The sequence below is a fragment of the Nothoprocta perdicaria genome, unplaced genomic scaffold, assembly GCF_003342845.1.
Source record: "Nothoprocta perdicaria isolate Ctin4 unplaced genomic scaffold, notPer1 scaffold_66, whole genome shotgun sequence".
Taxonomy (NCBI): Eukaryota; Metazoa; Chordata; class Aves; order Tinamiformes; family Tinamidae; genus Nothoprocta; species Nothoprocta perdicaria.
The window spans coordinates 500,511-518,078 of record NW_020455932.1 but is presented as its reverse complement, the minus strand read 5'-3'; the positions used below and the strand labels follow the sequence as shown (position 1 = coordinate 518,078).

General features: G+C 52.4%; 1 protein-coding gene across 1 annotated transcript in view; it reads left to right on the top strand.

The window, feature by feature from the left end:
* The window catches only part of CAMKK1 (calcium/calmodulin dependent protein kinase kinase 1), a 49,340-nt gene continuing 31,772 nt past the window's right edge, over positions 1–17,568 (top strand). Inside the window, exon 1 of the mRNA XM_026050177.1 lies at positions 1–41. The gene's annotated coding sequence lies outside the window, so the exon portion shown is untranslated. The remainder of the gene's footprint in view (positions 42–17,568) is intronic.

Sequence of the window (17,568 nt, the reverse complement as noted above, 5' to 3'; positions counted from 1 at the left end):
GAGAATCCGGAGCAACCGGAGCCGGAGCAGCCCGAGCCCAGGTGAGCGCGGGCAGCTTGGGGCGCCCCCAGGGCCTCCTCCTCCCCGCCGGGCAGCGCCGGGGGAGCCCCCGTGGGAGCCGCTCGTAGCGCGGCACGAGGGTAAATACCGAGGGATTCAACTTGCCCCCGCAGGAGGGATGGGAGTTGCTGCGTGCGGAGCTCTGTGCATGGGGATTTGTGTATTTGTTGTGATGGCAGCAGCTCGTGGAGCTGGGAGAGAGCCTGGAGAGCTGGGTCACAGAGGCTGTTGGTGGTGCAGCTGCTCCGGATGCTGATCCAGGTGTCGTTTGCAGCCTCTCTGCTGCACTGCTGCAACCGGAGCATGGACCCTCCTAGGGAGCCTTCCAGCACCTGCGTGGCCTCCGCTCCCTTGTGGAGGGAACATCCTCCCATCCTGGCGTGCTCCGGGCCCGGGGAGGCTCCGGGGGGATGCGGCAGCGCTCTGGGCGCGGGAGGAAGGAGGTAACTCGCTGCAGGAGCTCGTGTGGCTCAGAGCTTGGCTGGCTGAGAGAGGTGGCAGCGTGTCCAGCTCATCACCCTGCACTTCAGCCAGGGCACAGTGTCCCCTCCACATGCTGCCCTTGAAGTTAAGGAAGGGAATGTGGAGCTGGTCACTTGTGCCAGCCCCTGTTGGACAGGGAGCATCCTGTCTGCAGGATGACTCTTCCCTGAAGCTTCAGTGCTGACCATGGAGGAGCCTTTGCAAACTCATCTCTCTAGTGGATCAGAGGCAGGAAGGAAGAACAAACCTCTTTTACAGGGGGTTTTAGGGAGCGTGTCTCTAAGGGGCTGAGGTGCTAGGGTGGTTTGGGGCTCCAGAGCACTTCTCAAGCTTGTGGAGGGGAAGGGATGTGCTGGTGGGGAGCTCTGTGTGAGGATGAGGTCTATGCTGGAGCTGTGGAGGCAGCTTGTCTGATACCAGCTGAAATCAATACCAGCAATTACTGTGCCTTGCTGAGAACCTGCCCTTTACACCTGAAAACCCAGATGAGGAACCATGGGCAGCATGTGTCCAGCAGCTCAAAACCCTGGGAAGCAGGACAGGGGAGGCAGGACCTGGTGTGAGCAGCGCCTGGCGTTGGGGTTGGAGGAGGAAACTAGATGTGTGTTTGTCCTCAGACTTCCTCCTCTTGGATCTTTCTGTTCATGGCTTCGACCCCCTCTTCTGCAGCTCTGATCTTCAGTCTCTGATTTTCTAGTGTTGGCTGCCACTTGCTGTGAGGAGCAGGTGCCCAACGGGCAGGAACGTGACCCAGTCCCCAGCAAACACGTGGTTAAGGGAACCCACGGGGACACCTGGCTGCAGAGGCAGTGAGGATGCTGGCAGCCAACAGAAGTAGCTATTGACTTAACCCAGGTCACATCTCCAGCTCAGCATTTAGTGATCTTTATGGTAGATAAGGCATGAAAGAATTGGGGACAGCAGATAAATGAATGGTATCAAATAATGCCAGGTAATCAAGTGAGTGCTTCAATTAAGTCAGCAGCCAAGCTTGGTGTGCTTGAGAAGGACAGCCTGGAATGCTCTAAACGGAAGGAATATTCCCAAGTGATAAATGGGGAGGGGGTACCAGCTCGAGAGAGAAAGATGGAAACTGCTGCGGCTTTGTGGATGTGTGGAAGAGGGGTGATTTGGGGTGATGTGTCCATATGTTCCTGCCTCACCCGTTTCCTGGTCTCTGGAAAGCTGGGTGTTTTTGATTTGTGTAGTTAAGCTACAGTGATGGTTTCGAGGCTTGTATCTTTGGACTGGAGGAATGAGGCATCTGCATCAACCAAGGAGGTCGGAGGTGTCGTGTGCTCGGAGGTGTGCAGGCTCAGTTCCCTGCTCACGTTTCCTCCTAGGCCAAGTCTTCAGAAACTCTTCTGTTCCAACTCGCTCTTCAGTTTTATTTTTGGCGTGGGTGATACGGGCAGAAACAGAGAGAGCAGTATAAATATTTGTCATGCATAGCACCAGGGAGCTTCTCATTATCCCAGAAACCTGCAGACATAGGGAGTGGACCTGCTCAGGAATGAATCCCTCTCTTTTATTTGTTGATGGCAACAGGCTCCTGGGCTGACTCATGCCTTATGATAAAGGTGCGGTTTGTCAAGAGCTTGTTTCTGTTGGGTTATTGCCCTGGGCAGGCCTTATTTTAGGATCAGTTCCTCTCAGGGAGATGTTCTTTTTGCTGGGAGGCCTGTGGGACTGACTTAGCAACTCTCTGGGGCTGCCTCGGCGCTTCCTGCAAATTGGTGGCTGCTTTCAGGGGAGGCTGTGAGGCCTCAGGGGAGGCTGTGAACTGCGGCATGATTAATTCTTCAGGATTGTTCAGAGTTTACAGTGGAGTTGTTAGCTAGTTAACAGTAACTGCTCTAATTACACGGGTGCGAGTGTAAACAGCGAGGCTGCGAGGTGCCGCTGCCCGCCGGAGACGCACGGGAATGTGCATCCTCCGGAGATGGAGGCAACGTTCCCCTTGCTCCTGTTCCCACGCTGCGCTCTGCAGAGCTTGCTGGGCAGCAGGAAAACCACTAAAGCCCAGCTCTCCTGCTTGCTGATCCCCGTGTCAAGTGGCAACCGCCAAATTACACATGAACTCAGTATTGCACTGAATTTTGTGCAGCCTCCTGCAATTGCTTGTCTCTACTCGCTCATGCCTTGCAGAGGGACCTTACAGGGACAAGGCTTGAATGGCAGTGCCTGGTGGCCCTGGAGGCTGCTGCAGGCTGAGACTCCCATCTCTGGGAGTATTAATAAATACTGCAATCTCTGCAGTATTTTCCTAACTGCAGAGGAAGAAATTCTTGGCGCTGGTGGTGTTGCTTTCCTTGCTCCTCGGAGCACGCTGATCAGGAGCGGTGCCTTTAGGGGAGAAGGATGACCCAGTGCCCAGGCTGCGCAATTAGCGCGAGGAAGAGCAATTCAGCTGCTTCCCCTGCTGCAGATTTCCTTGGTAACCTTGAACTGCTTGACCTCCAATTTACGGAGAGGCCCAGGCACTGAGAGTTTAGCAAGGGTGTTAAACTAGAAGCAGGCTTGGTCATAGTGGGAAAGGGAAGGAGAAAGTGCTGTGGGGATCCAGGCTGAATAACAGCTTCTGTGGGGATAACAGTTGGATTATCAACTGCTGGTGACTGGTGCTAATTTCTCCTGCCCATGAGTGTGAGGTTATACTCTGGTGATCTGGATTTTAGCACTAAACCGTGGCATGTAGGTGCTATAGTGGAACAGAGCTCCGCAGTGAGCTGCTGTCCTCCTCCTTTGGCTCGTTTCCACCCACCCTCTATTGCAGAGCCTGGCACAGATCCACTTGCAGCCTTGGGAATGCAGCAAAGGTTGGACCAGCCTCCTAAGGGGTCTGTGCACGCTGTGCAAATACAGGGCTAAAACACTTTAACACAAAGGCCTGTTTTCTGTTAATCTTCTTCTAAAGAAAAGACTTTAGTGTGGCTCTCTGTCATCCTCACCCCTCCACCTGCACATTATGTCTCAATTATGGAGTAGAAAGCAGTCCTAAAAACCCAAGAGCTGGAGATGCAGGGATTATTTTCATCCCAGTAGCTTGGGTGAGCTGCTGAAGCCCAAGTTAATCCTTGCCATGGTGCTGGCATCACTGCAGCTGCTTTTCCTGCCTCTGGAGCTCTTGATGTGCTCCATGCAGCTGGTGACTGGAAGCTGTGGGAGCTGCCTCCTTGCTAGGAGCCTGGGATGAATGTGAGCTCAGGGTGAATGAGGGAGGGCAGGACCTGGATGAGGCAAACTACAGTTTTGTTCCTGAAAATTGCTGCCATCCCCATAGGGATGCAGCATGGCTCTGTAGAGCCTGGGGAGACAGCAGTTGTAGTGCTACCTGGATGTGGAATCCCCTTTTGAGGAATTTCTCAAGCGTATCTGCCTTGTTCTGGTGTCTGTGCAATGAGGAAGCAAAAGCATCTTGGGCTGCTGCTTTTCCTACAGACTGTGGGTCTCTTGTGCTCTCAGGTCAGGCCAAACCACTTAAAGGTGCTGTTGAGGTTTGCCTGCCTTTATCCTGCAGTAATGTTCATGGGGCTGAATGCTTTCAGCTGCCCAAAATCAGGCCAAGTTACTACTTGGCCTCAACAAGTGAGTGCGTTCACTCAGTAGCAAGATCAGGCATCTCTTCCAGCATATTTCTATAATCAGGCTTCTGCTTTTTCCATTCTCATACAGTATTGATGTGAGCAGTGCTTGTAATTCGGCTTGAAGCAATAGTAAAAAGGCATGATTTATTCATAGCAGTTGCTGGGAGTCTATTCCTTAATGCCAGGTAGATTGATTTAAGTCAGACTGCTGAATGAAACTTGCCTTGTTTCATTAAGTGCTGGGTTTTCAGAGTTCGCTGTTCCCATGGAGCTGGAGAGTGGCAATTTTCAACCCAAATACCGTTGCATTTAGGAGCCAGCTGTCTGGAATAGCAACCCCAGGAGCATCAAGGAGAGCACAAGAGCATGTCCCACCTCTGATTCTTCTGGGGCACATCCTCCTGGAACCCAGATGATTAAATGAGCAAAGCCAGTGCTGTCTGCCCTGTGCTTTCCCAGGCATCTGTCTGCTGGTTCCGACACTTCTTGTGCTCAGAGCAAAGCCTTTCCTGCAGGAACTTCCTTCTTGCTGTGCAGCACCGAGTGCGCCTGGGTCTTGGGTGATAATTGAGGCTTGAAATGTCACAGCAATAGAAACTGCAAGCCACCAGATGTGCATCAGCGAAGTGCAAAGCCTCTGGGGACACAAGGCCGAAGGGCTCCTTTGCCTTTCAGCTGGGAGCTGGCTGACACCCGGACCCGGTGAAGGTTTGTGAAGGCTGCTGCTAATTGCCAAGGATCTTATTCCAGTGAGACCTCGTGAAAGGAAAAACACAAAGTCTCTAATATTCCATGTTCTTCATGTATGGAATGAATCCCTCCTTGCTCCCAAATGTTCCCATGCTGTGAAATGCAGCCTCTTTGCCCAAGACAGCGGCTGTCCTTCTCCTTCCTCCTGTGTCCCAGCTGTTAGTAACCTGAGATACGGTGATGCTCTGCTGTGGGGATGCCTCCTGGTGCTTTGGGGAGCTCTGCAGAGCTGTCAGGGTAGTTGTGCACGAGAGGAGGAGATGCTCCGAGTTCCTCATTGGCGAGGAGGAGCAAATACCCCAGGAGATGGCTCCGTGCAAAAGGATCTGACAGCAGCTCTGCCCAGGCGCACCCGGAGGGGCGTGCGGTGCGAGCAGTCGGCACGGAAGAAATTTCATTGTTTTTGATGTATTTTTTTGGCAGTGCTGGCTGCCTGGAGAGAGTTCCTATCCTGCTGCAAAACCAGCCTCGTTTGGGCTCCTTTGAAGGTGTCTGTGAGGCTGTGGGGAGCTGCGGGGGTTGCGAGGAGCTTCTGTGGCTGTGGCTCAACTCCCTTGGCAAGGAGCCCCCGGCTGAGGCTGGAGCCCCCTCCAGCTCTCCCCAGGAGGCTGGGTGTCTCGTGTGCCTTTCAAGCAGCCTTTTTGATAAGTGGATACTGGGAAACGCTGGTGTCCAGGCTGAGGTGCTTATCTGGCTGCCTTCAAGGCACAGATGCATCCCACCCTCCTGCTGCTTTCCAGCCTCCATGTCTCAGTGTCCGGCTCTTCCTGCCCTGCCCAGCTCCATCCTCAGGCTGGACATCTGCGCAGGGACCCACCAGACGGGAATGTGTCATGGTGCTCTGCTGAGCAGCTCCTGGATGTGGGCAGGGAGCCCAGACCAGAGGCTGCTGAACAGGAGCAGTCCAGGAGGGTCCCCACAGGTGCCCAGAAGCCTCTCGAGTCGGAACAGCTGGAGAAACCCTCTTGGTTGATGCGCCCAAGGCTAGGATATCCAAAGCGTCCCTGGGCTCTGGCTCCCTTCACTTTAGACCCTTCTGGTAACTGCAACTATAATCTTCTTGGGCATGTGGAGGTGACATTCGTGCAAGGAGGTTTCTTCCATTCTGCACTAAAACCAGCCAAACTGCGGTCATGTTTCGCATGCACAGGGAAGCGGTGGGGCCTGCAGCCTCCCTTGGAGATGCTGTGGAGCAGTTGTCCATGCCCTGCAAGCCGGGCAGCCTGCGCCTGCCTCCGCAGAGCCCTAAACCAGGCAAGTGGCTGGTAATTAGGGAGGGCAGACTGCTGGGAGGCTGCTTGTTCTGCCTGCAGTTTTGTCTCTCTCCTGGAAACTTGTGATTTTTCTAGTCTTTCAAGCCCACCTCCCAGAGAGAGTCTGGGAGTTTTGAGTATTTAGACATATAATAAGAATGATGTAATTAAAATCCTTTATTTTTCTTGTTTGATGAGAATTGTTTTCTTTAATTCCTTTGATTTAAAAGGGTACTACTAGCTAATTGGATTCTGGGCCAGACTGGCAGAGTTATCCGGGGGGTGGGGAAGGACCACAAATGAGCCTAGCCAGGAAATTGCGCATTTAAATATAGTTCTCAGTAGGGTCAGCGCATCACCCAAGGGGGGAATTAAGAACAAATATTCTGTTGTAATGCGTTTGGGCTGCAGACATCATCTTAATGGGAGCAAAAAGCTTGGAAATGAGGAGAGCGAGCTGGAGGAGGGATGTTCCTTCTGCTACGTGTTTGTGAACGATGGCCGTCTGACTGCAGCATCCTTCTCTGTCAGCTTTTTGCCCTAGTAGGGAAAAGACTTAACAACAGCTGTGTCTCTGCAAAGGGAAGGGGGAGCTGGGCACCCCAACTTGCCTGCAGCTTTTTGGAGCACTTTCACTCTGTGCTGCTCCAGGGGCAGGTTTCCTGGAGCTGGATGAAGTGCTCGATGTGTGGCTGGTGCCTCCAGCTTGGCTGTGACTGGTATGAAGTGCACGATGTTTGGGTGTCTTTAAGACCTGGAGTCCTGTATCTCAGTGGGATCCTTGTTCCTTCATTTAAGGAGGATTTGCAAGAAATGCCTCCGTCACTGGGACCTCTTGGAAACCTTGAACTTGAAAGGCTCCAAGCCTGGAAGACATGAAAGGAAGAGCAAGACTTCCAGCTTTGATTTTTCACAGCTAGTTGTATAATCCACCTATTGAATGGCCAGCTTCTATTTGAGAATCTAGTAGTCCGATCCACCTATTGATGCAATGCCAAGCAACTGGATGCTCAAGCTTCTGAAAACTTGCACCTCAAACTGAAGTCCTCATCATTCCATAGGATGTTCTTGCTGTTTTTCCATAAGCCTCCTACAAACCCTGCTGAGGGCTGCTGATGTGGGTACCAAATGGGGGAGACTTCCAAGGGGGTCCAGTTTAAAAGCACTAACTCTTTGGGAATCGCTCTTTAAAGCCCTTTCTAATGCTGGCTTTGATTGGAGGCTTTTTGGAGCACTAGTCCACCTCCTGGTGTGTTTTGCAGCACTGAGCGCAGTGAGCTCTCAGTTGGTACTGTTGAACCATTGTAATAACCTGGTCATATTTTCAAGTGCTGGACGAGGCTCTTTGCCTGGCTATCAAAAAAGGAAAGCTAATTACAGTGTGAATCAAGGAGAACAGATGGGCCTAGAGGAAAAAGTGTCAGCGGGGCTCTGCTCAGGTCCCAGGTCAGCCAGTGTCAAGCTGCAGCAACCTCTTTATTTCTTGCTATTTTCAATTTAAATTGCAACTGAGTGGTTTCTTGCCAGCGTAACTGTCAGTTATACCTGAGAAAAATCTGTCTGTTTTCTCTCACTTGAGAGCACCTAGGGACTTGTGACGTTCTAGATGCTAAGACAAGGCAAAGCAGGGCTGCATAAGGAGAAGATTGCTTTTGTGCAGCCTGCATCAAACTGCACATCTTGCTTCCTTGCTGTGCTGGGAATGCACGTGAATGCAAAGCTTCATCAGCATTGCTTACCTGAGATGGGAGATCCTGGTGGTGTTGGGGCTGGGAGGTAGGACTAGGAGTGTGTAAAGTGGAGCTTCTTTAAAGACAGAGCAAGACAGGGGGAGAGTTCATGTTTTTTTAGCCTAATTTCCTCTTGGATGTGGACTCCTTGTAAAAGGCAAGCTGTACATCTGCTGTCCCTCACCCTGTCACCCATGGTCAAGTTTGCATGGACATGGATGAGGGGTAGGAGGCTGTGGCGTAGAAGGATGCAATGGGGAGAGGAAGGTGGGAAGCTGCCCCTGGTTCATTAGCCCTCCTGTTCTCAGCCCCCAACACATTGGAGGTTCAGGTAGCCAACCTGACTGGGGCTTAGTGCAGAAATTCAGCTTTTAGAAGACCCTGGGGTCTTCAGAGTTACAGAGTGGGTGATTTCAAGTGGGCTTGGGCGCTGGCTAATGAAGAGCGTAGCAAAGGAGAAAGCATAATTCTTGCATGAGATTTAATAACTGGGAAGAATAATTAGGAAGTGCTTCAGAATATTAACTAATGGCTGAATGTGTTTAATTAGCTTAATGAAGCTGGGTTGGTGCGTTCTTTTTTAATCAAACAGATGCGTAAAACATTATGCACCAAAAAATGAGATCTGAATACAATAAATGCCTTTAATTGGCAAATAAAAGGCCGAGAAAGGGTTTGTTTTTCAACTTGAGGAGGAAGAGATTCTTTTTTTGCTAAAGACTTAAATTCCATAGTTTCTCAGAAGTCTCAGATTGTTAATAATTATCATTTGCAGAGGTTTGGGTGGTTAAGAGCCTGTGTATGTGTGCTGCTGATTTCCCTGGCCCTGGTGCAGGGCTGTCTCCTGTCCCAAATGATGCCTTCCTACAACGCAGGACCCATCTCCCAGCCCTGTTGGAGACGCAGACCTGGAGTCTCCCTGCTCCTTGCCAAGGCTGGCGGCGTTTACTCCAGTGTAATGTTGCAGGCTGAGTGAACCATTTTGATATTAAACCTGTAATAGTAATAATAGCTTGTAGTTAAGAGTGTGCTTTCCCCACCAGTACATTAGTCAGCTCTGTTCTTTTGAGGCGGTGTTTAACAAAAGCAGAGACTTTCCCAGACTATATTTAATTAAATAGAGCTCGGATTGCTTCGGTTTCCCTTCTGTGCAGTGACTGGTGCTCCGCAGAGGTGACCGGAGCAGCCTCCCGGTCTGAGTAGATGGTTGGCTTGAACTGTGTGACCTGGTTAAACGATGTGCATTTAATTCCAATGCTGTGATTTAAGACCCTAAATTCTGTCTGTCTCCTTTTTTTGTGACTAATTTACTATAAGAGCATTTGGAATATAAGAGCTGGGTTATCACCAGTTAGATACAAAGTGAAGGCTTTAATACGAGGGCTCCTTATTTCCATCTTAGGAGGCATCTGCGAGCAGATGGTGATGCGCTCTGGTTTTGCTTATTATTGCAGATTATTTGCCAGATATTTTTTTTTCTGACTAATCCTTTGGCCTGTAGACTATTTAAAATTCTGCAGCGAGGTTTCGGGTAGAAGCACTTGTGTTTGCAAATTTTAAAATCTGCTCCTGTGCCGGTTGGCTGACGTCGGTGGCAGCAGAAGGTTCCTCTGGCTTCAGCAGATGCCCCCCTGCTCAGCAGGAGTGAGCAGGCGCCCGGGGCAGTGGGGTGGGACCCAGCACCTCCACGTCCAGCTCCTGTGGAGCACCTCACGTCTGCAGTCCCAGTCTCCCTGTGACCACATTGCCATTTTGCACGGCATGGCAAGGAGGCTGGCGTGCGTTTTGCGCAGGTGGGGCAGCTTGGTCTTTGCAGATCAGCTTCGGGGTCGTTTGCCTGCGTGCAGCTGGGTGCAATGGTGTTAGCAGAAGCAGTGCCCACCTCTCCTCTGGAGGTACCACAACCATCTGCACTGGAAGGTGCCCGAGAGCCTTATTTGTTTTTATTTTGCCACTCTTATTAACTCTTTTTTTTGTTTTCTTATTTTTTTTTTAAATTGTGCACGTGTCTCTGAAGAGCTGGTTACGGTAGCTGCCTCGCCGATTTATTCTAGCTTTTTAACATTTACTGCATTTACATAACAGCCAAACAATCTGTTTCAGGAGTTTATATTAAACCCAGCTCTAGTGAATCACATCCATGCGAGCAAGAGTCTGAAGAGGCAGCTGGGGGAGAGAGGGGTGACTTTTTCTTGCCTTTCTGCATGGTAATATGGGGCTGCCTGAAATCTCTCTGATGCTCTGGAGGTGAGTGAAACACCCGGCCCTCCTTGGTGACCCTGTCCTGAATCAGGACCAGGCTTGGGAGCTTTTTTGAAGGTAGTGATGTGTGTCCTGAGCCTCCCGGAGTGCTACCTCTAGCCACTGCATACATGCTTGAAAGGGAGGTGTTAGATTAGGTGCAGGGGACACTTGCTGGAGACATCCCTGCCCTTGCAGTGTCATTGGCCATCTGCACTAGCCCTGTGCAGGGGCAGGAGGCATTAGAGCCCAGTGCTAAGCACGGGGATGCACTGATCCTGTGCATCCATGATGCCCATCCCGGCACAGGCTTGTGATGTGGCCAAGCTGCTTGAGTCTCCAGACCATGCAGTCCTCGAGGAAGAGCGTGAGGAAGAGCAGAGTAGCTGGTTGCTGCCTCCTTGTGCTGGAGATAGCCGTGAGCCCAGCAAGCCCCTCACCCTTGTGCTGCAGAGGGCTTGCTTGAATCCTTGTCTTCAGGGTGGCCAATAAGTGCTGGCTGAACAGATTCGTTGCAACACTAATTTTAGAGCGTGCCAACTGCTTGGAAATGTGTTTTCAGCCCTCAGACTTGCTTTTTTATTTTCCCCTTGCTTCCTTCTTGTAAAAGCTACCTCTGTGGTTCTTCCAAGTGCCTGGAGCGTCTCCCGCAGCCTCCTCACTGTCCTCTTTCAATGCACCTTCACATCTTGCGCTCGTAAGAGCTGTCTCCAGGGCTGCAGCAGCTTAGAGTTTCCTATCCTGGATGTTCAAGGCTTCAACAGTCTTTCCAGCCACCCCCCGGCCCTCTTTAAGAGCAACAGGGAAAACATGAGCTCCCCTCATAGTTGCCAAGTTTAGGAAGAGGATCCAAAACAGGAGCGTTTCACCCTGGCGCTGATGAGAACCCAAGAGGTTGCTCCAGAGGCTGGAGCAGGCAGCTGGGGAAGTTTTAGTTAGGACTGGAAACACAAGCGAGGCTTAAAGCAGGATTGGTTTTATGTGACTGGAAGTAGCTGGTGGGGACAATGTAATGGGGGTCTCCCCTGGGACGGGAGTGTCCCCACCCTGAGCCGTGGTCGCTGTTACTGGCGCTCGGGCTCCCAAGACTGCAGGGTTGGGAAGCGCGTGGCTTGAGCGGAGCTAAACCCTTTACGGAACTAAAAGCGGCAGCAGCTAATCCCTTGGAAACGGTCACCTGGGCACCGCGGCGCAGAAAGAGGCTTTGCGGCTCCGCGCCGCAGCCGGGCAGGAACGCGAGCTCGCTCCTCTGTGGAAATGAGCAGTACCCCTCTGCGCGGGGTTAAGGGATTGGGTGCCAGCCGCAATATTAAGGTAGGGTGGGGTTTTTTTTGCCACTTCCTTTTATCAGGACTGGGGAGCTGATTGTTGAGCTTGGCCATGGGGACAGTGGGGTGCTGGGGATGTGGCTCTGGGAGCATCCCTGCAAGGAAGAGCATTGGCAAGGCACGTGTCTCGGCACAAACACGAGGATCAAGCCCTGGGAGTTCAGAACACCTCTGAGCTTTCAGATTCCCATTACCTCCCAACCTGTGTTTCTGCTGCTGGATTTTCTATTTTAAGTAAATAGCACAGAGTCATCTTTGAACTTGCATCTTTCCCTTTCTAAGCATGCTTTACTGGTTGGATATTTATGCAAGACGTTCAGGAAACGAGCAAACATTTGCAATCACTTACATTATTTATTGTTATAGCTGATGAATTACTGCTTGAAACCTTCAGACCAGTGCCATGGTTCTGCAAACTTCCCCCAGGCCAGGTGTATAGGCTGGCACTGGACCCGGTTGAGCCCTGGAGGAGCCATTGGTGGTTTATGGAAGTTGGGAGATGAAGCAAAGGCTAAGGACCGCTCTGTGCTTCCTTGGAAGCTGGTGGGAGCTGGCCCCAGGGCAAGGAGCTGATGGCCCCGTTTTGGCCAGAGGCACAAGGGATGCTTCACTTGTCTGACTTGTGGTGAAGTGACATCAGTCGGGAGCGCGGCTTGTCCCTCCAGGAGTGGGATGCCGTGTGCCAGGGGGTCGGCTGGTGGGTTTTGTGATGCTGTTGGGTTGTTCGGTTGCAGTGGGGACATCTCCTTCCCCACCTAGTGCTGCAGTTATCTGAGCTGGGCCACCTGCGCCGGTGCCAGCCAGGAGGCTGAGCGGTGACCTGGAGAGACAGTCCTTAGGAACTGAAGTTCCCCACTTTGTCTTCATAAAATGCTGCAATTAGGGGCAAAAAAGTCCTTAAGTGACTGCTCTCACAGGGGGCGAGGAGTGAGGAGACTTGGAAAGGCAGGTGGAGTCCATGAGAAGACGTAGGAAAATACTTTTTGTGGAATTAATAACTTTTGGTGCAGAGGCGGCAGCAGCAGTATGTTTAACTGAAATTGGGGTTTTTTTTAGGAATGTGATTGACACCCAATGAGGAGCACAAGGCGTTGTTTACTGTCACGCTGTCACTCCTGCTCCCCGCTTAGCTACCAGCGTTCCTGTGGAGACTTGTCCCTGTGTGTGCCGTGAGCCCCTTGCCCACGAGCCTTCCTCTTGGTCTCCCTGGGCCACCGTGGCTTGCAGGGGCTGGCATGAGCCTTCCAAGAGCCCCAACAATCTGTTTGAAACTGGATCAGAGGGTTTGTTTTGGTCTCTTTCTGTGAGTGTTAATTTTTTTGTGCCTTTCATAGTGGCTGTGGATGGTGTAAGCACAAGCTGTACTGCTTTTCTAATTGCCTTCAGGTTTATCTGTGTCTGTTATGTTAAGGTTTTGCAAGAGCATCCGTCACCATGGCATCAGAGTGCTGCTTATGCCACTAGCACTCAATAAATACGAATATACATTAATATACATAGGCACACACATAGACTTTTTGGGTTGGTGGCACATGCAAAGATGTTCTGCTTTGTCTCCGTGTTCCCCAAATAGCTAGCTTTGCAAATAGCTCTTTTCTGCTTGTGCCAATATTAGGGCTTTCTGTTTGCCCATGGAGAGAGATGTCTGCTGAGCCTCGCAGCAGACCTTGCACAGGATGGATCCTGCATCTAAGAGCTCCTACTTGGGGATCACCAAGGCGAGGTGGAGGTACAGTCTGTGAAAGACCCCAACTTGAAGATCTTGTTGCCTCAGTGACAAACTGTAGTAAGGGGAAGGGAGAAATCAGCAGCTGGAAGCAAGGGCAAGAGCCCAAGTCTTTAGCCAGGCCAATGCATCTCCTGTGTGGACCACAAGTGCTCTGGCTGCCTGAGGTTTTCTGGGAATGCGATGAGTACCAGCATGGGAAGGGCAGATCATCAAAGTGAAGGTGCAGAGGATGGAGGTAGCAGGATTTAAAGGTGGCACAAAATGCAGGGCAGCACAGAGCTGCATGAACCAGGCTGAAAAACACCTGCCCGCGCACGGACAAACGATCCACTGCTTACAGCCAAAGATTCCTCCTCCCTTCTTGATCTCAGCTTTTCTCAAACATGCATGGTGACTGCTTTACACGTATGAAGGCTTGTATGTAAAAAGGCTCCCTCAGCAGCCATGAAATGTTAGAAGTTAATGCCTTGCAAGGGCTCTTGTTTAAAAAGTGAGTGCGAGGAAGGTGCCTTGGCTGCATCCCGCAGTGCTCTGAGCAGCAGGTCCAGGGGCAGGTGGCACTTTTGGACAGCTCAGCCCTTGAGGGGTTTGTTCTTAACTTTGCAGCCGGGGGCTTGGGGCAGGAGCCTTTCTTCATTCCAAGCAAACCCCTAGAACCCCTGGATCACCTTCCTCCAGCTCTGAGATGGAATGTTTCCCATATCCATGGGGTCCTTTAGTGGTAAAAGCGTAGCTTTGGGGTTGGAAGGAGCTGGTGTCCCAACCTGGAGCTGACTGTTAACTGGCTGCTGCATTGATGCCCAAAATGGATGAGTGATTTTTTTTTTTGCCAAGACAGGGCTCTGGATTTCCTCATGGACTGAGGGAGCCTCCTGGAGCTGCCGTGCTTATTCATCATATGACTCATGTCTTAGTCACCCGTGGAATCAGCTGCTCTCTGGGCGCTTCCAGAGCGGCATGGGTAGAGATGTGCTTAAAATTCCCACCTCCCCGCCTTTGCTAATGTTTTGGAAAGTGCCTAAAAAAAGGAATGAACGTGGGAGGGAAGATAATGCAGCGGAATTGAGGGCACGGGGAAGAAGGTGATGGGCTGGGTTCGGGGATGGAAGATGAACTAGCTCCATCTGGCTGCTCAGGTGCATCCCAGGAGCTCAGCCTGGGTTTTGCAAATTAATTCATTAATTCTACTTTTTGCTTCCTGGTCAGGCTCGATGATCTCATGCTTCCAATCAGACTGCCCAAGTTTTGCTCTTTGGTTACTTCAGGGAATCTGTGATTAGGTGCAAGTATGAGGTGACTCTTACAACAGGATTTCTCCACCACCAACAGCTCATGAAAGCATCCTCAGATGGAGCCTGAACCTCTCGAGTCTGCTGTGCAAACAAAACCCCACTGTTCTCATCTTTAACTGATTTGTAAGTGTATTTTCCCTCACCGAAGCTACCTTAAAACCTGATGGTTCGGAAATGTGCACCTGGTTAAGCAAGTGGACAGTATTGGAGAACTAGGGAAAAGCAAACATTGCGCTGTACAAACTCTCCCAGGTCTGGCATTGGTCTCTCCCTTGCAAAAGGCAAGGTGCCAGGGCAGGATCGCTGCACGCTTTGGAGCTGTTCCTGCTCCAGTGTGTCCCTGAGAAGCTGTGGGGCCACACGGTGAAGCATTTTGCTGGCAAGGAGCTGAGCAGTGAGCCCGGGGACACAGAGGAATTGCTCTAAGCCGGGTCTTGCAGGTGCTGGCACTTGGGCTGGGAGCCAACAACGCTTTCACATGGGCCCTGGTAGCAAAACCTGCCCCCACAGCTGGCCCTGCACACAAGGTTTAGACTTTCTCTTCCCCTTTGCCGTGTTCTGTGGCCAGACATGTGAGTAATGCACAGGGGACACTTGGAAACCACATCCCCATTCCCAGATGTAGGGTGTTCGTTCCTTCCTGCTCCCTACCCTTGTAGCAGGCCCTTGAAAGCTCAGAGACTCCATCACAGTGGGGCCAATAGGGTGTCTGGAGGAGGTTTTCCCACCCACTTTTCCAAGCACAGCTGTCCCTGGAAGCTCTGCCCCAAAGCTTTTCCTAGGCGCTGCCCCTGGAAACTCTGCCCCAAAGCTTTTCCTAGGCGCTGCCCCGACAGCGCGTGGTCCTCAGTCCCTTCGCTGCAAGAGCATCGCAGCCACGTGGCGGAGCCGCTCTCGCCCCGGTGCAGCCGCAGCAGTGATCCCCGCTGCCGACCTTGCAGCTTTGCGAGCGCAGCTTGGCCTCGAGAGCTCACGGCTTCAAAGAGGCCGAGGGGCAGCGCGCGGGGCCGCGCGGCTCCTGCCTGCGCATGCCGGGTGAGCCCGGGGACAGGCTCCGGCGGGATCGCCACTGCTCCGATCCGCTCCTGCTGTGCCCGTGGCCTTGCCGGCGCCGTCTCTGACTTGTGTGCGGGTCAACCGAGGTCTTGACGCAAAGTCCGTGGGCTTTTCAAGATGTGAGGAAGGCAGAGGCTGGGGTTATCCATGTGCAAGCAGCTCACTGCTTTGAAGGCAGAAGTTCGAGTCGCTCTGTCTTCCCTGATGGCTCTGAGTGCTCCCAGAGAGGCGCTGGGGCTTCGTATGGACCAAGAGAGGTGCAGGAATGCTTCCCTGAAACGCCATCCCTGAAACACCTCCAGATCATTCAAAGGCAACTAAAGCTGGGGGTTTTTTGCTTCTTTATCTGGGAGGTAGATAAGCCACTAAGGTTAATGTTTATCAATGTGAGCTTGTGAGAGGCCGCCGAGGGAAATGCTGCCAGGCTGCACTGCGTGCGCTTGCTTCCCTTCCCTCCTCCCAAGCTCACGCATTTGAACCATGTCCATCGCAGCCACTGCTCGGGCTTGCTGCAGAGCAGAAACCGGAGGAAAAAGCAGTAGTTTGCGGAGTGAGCAATGGGGAGGTTTTGCAGCTCTGCAACTGGGAGCCCCTTGTTGGGTGGGCTGCAAGCAACGCCGTGTGACTGCTGTGCACCAGCAAACCTGTTCTTTGCTGCGCGGCTCCTGCAGGCTCACCTGGCAGGAGGCAAGCGGAGGTTTGCTGCCTCCTGGCAGTCTGGGCATCCCCGTGCCTGCAGGAGGAGACCCCAGATGTTTGAGGCTCGTGGAGGTGGCTGCAGGGAGGCCGCAGCAGAGCCCAGACCCTGCCCGAAGCCTCAGCCGCCCTGGGCTGGTGTCCAGCCACTGAGGTGAGGCAGGAGCGTGTGGGCAGCCACGTGTCCTTGGGCACTGCACTTGCACAACACCTCCTTTGTGTGTCTTTCTCTTGAAATCTGGCCACGCTGAGCTCATCAGAGCAAGCTCAGCCTGCTAAGAGGGAAGCTCCGGTGTCCTCGTGCTGCCCAACTTGTCCCTCTCCTATGTGGTGATATGAGCAGAAAGTCTCTTTTGGAGGACACTCTTGCTGTGAGGATGGTTGGACATGGGAGCAGCTTGCCCGGAGAGGCTGCGAGCCTCCATCCTTGAAGATGTTCAGAGCTCCACAGCCCAGCTCTGCGTGGGAGATTGGACTGGGCAACCTCCAGAGGTGCCTTCAGCCTCCGACCTCTCTGAGCGTGCTGGGGTGGGCTGTGGCAGTCACTGCTAGCACAGTGCCAGACGTTGTCCGGTGAGGAAATGCACTGCTGTGTCTCGGGGTTGCTTTAAGACAACCTGAGCCTTGCAGTTACAAGGTTATGTTGCAGACAAGGACATCCATCCCTGTGCAAGGCGCTCTGTGGCGGGCGGCTGTTGTGCCTGCCGTGGATTTGCCTTGCAAAGGAGCAGGATGTGCTGGCTCGATGGCAGAGCACTGGAGGCCGCGTTTGCTCATGCAAACACAGCACGCGCTGCCGTGTTCCTGCAGGGCAGGCATTTCTTCATGTTTCTCTTCTGCTTTCCGTGCTCCGTGAGGCTCCCCGTGCTCCGGGCTGGCTTGGTGCCGTGTCCTGTTTTGCAGGTGCCCAGGAGCTGCAAGGAACAGAGCTGCCCTTGAGCTCCTCCTAACTCTCGTTTCAGCCTGTTTCCAGTTGCATCACCCTCCGGGCAGCATCGTTAGGGACTGTGGCAGATGCTGGTTCATCCACAAGGAGACCCTTTCCCTTGGAGCAGCTCCAAAGCCCTTGCCCCTTTAACCTGCCATTTGCCTTCCTGCAGCTCAGACTTGTGAAAAACTCTATTGCAACAAAGACCTCAACTATTAAAGACTCCCTATCTCCCAATGACTTATTTTGCTCGTGAATCAACAGGGTCCATCTTCTGCCTTGCTCATTAATGTTTTAAAAACAACACCAGCCTCTCCAACTTGGTGCCTTTGCGGTTATTTTCTGATGTGCCCCCTCGCCAGCTGTCAAAACGCTCCCCCTGGCAAGCTGTGCTCTCTGTGGCCCCCTCGCCCTGCCGCTTGCGAGGATGATTCC